The sequence below is a fragment of the Suricata suricatta genome, unplaced genomic scaffold (genome assembly GCF_006229205.1).
Source record: "Suricata suricatta isolate VVHF042 unplaced genomic scaffold, meerkat_22Aug2017_6uvM2_HiC HiC_scaffold_58081, whole genome shotgun sequence".
In the NCBI taxonomy this organism is placed as follows: domain Eukaryota; kingdom Metazoa; phylum Chordata; class Mammalia; order Carnivora; family Herpestidae; genus Suricata; species Suricata suricatta.
The window spans coordinates 1-547 of NW_021907191.1; the positions used below are offsets into that span (position 1 = coordinate 1).

General features: G+C 35.6%; 1 long non-coding RNA gene across 1 annotated transcript; it reads left to right on the top strand.

Moving 5' to 3' along the window:
- LOC115285244 lies at nucleotides 1–547 on the top strand. The gene is made up of 3 exons (XR_003905460.1): nucleotides 1–22; nucleotides 126–237; nucleotides 461–547. It is a non-coding gene; the product is annotated as an uncharacterized LOC115285244 (long non-coding RNA).

Consider the following 547-nt stretch of genomic DNA (forward strand, 5'->3'; position numbering starts at 1 on the left):
GTTTGAAGCTTTGCAAGAAAAGGTAATGTGTTAAGGTCAATAATGTTAACTTGGTTGTTGTTGTCCTCAAAATATTGTTCCCCCATCAACATAATTTATTACTAGTCAATTTATTTTTCATATAGGTTCAAATAAATTCCAGAAAAGCACAAACATTATATAACAATGTTGATCAGACAACCCAGAGGACAAAGGACCTGGACACAAATATTAAAAATGTCATCCGGAATGTGCACAGTAAGGAGTTACTCAATCCAATTAAATATTTTTTTATTACATAGCCTATTCTGTGCCCCCATGCCCTGAAAGAATTTCTCCTTAAGAGTTCAACATCATGAAAAAGATACTGTAGTGATACTAAAAAACTAATATGAACCTTCCATAAAAATCCCTGCATTTTTTTTAGTAGTCTCCTGGAGTCCAGAATTCCCAGTTTAATAAGCTACTTGATATTTTGTAGTTCTCTTGAAGCAGATCTCTGGGACAGATGGGGAAGGAAACAATGTGCCGTCAGGGGATTTTTCCAGAGAGTGGGCCAAAGCAGAGC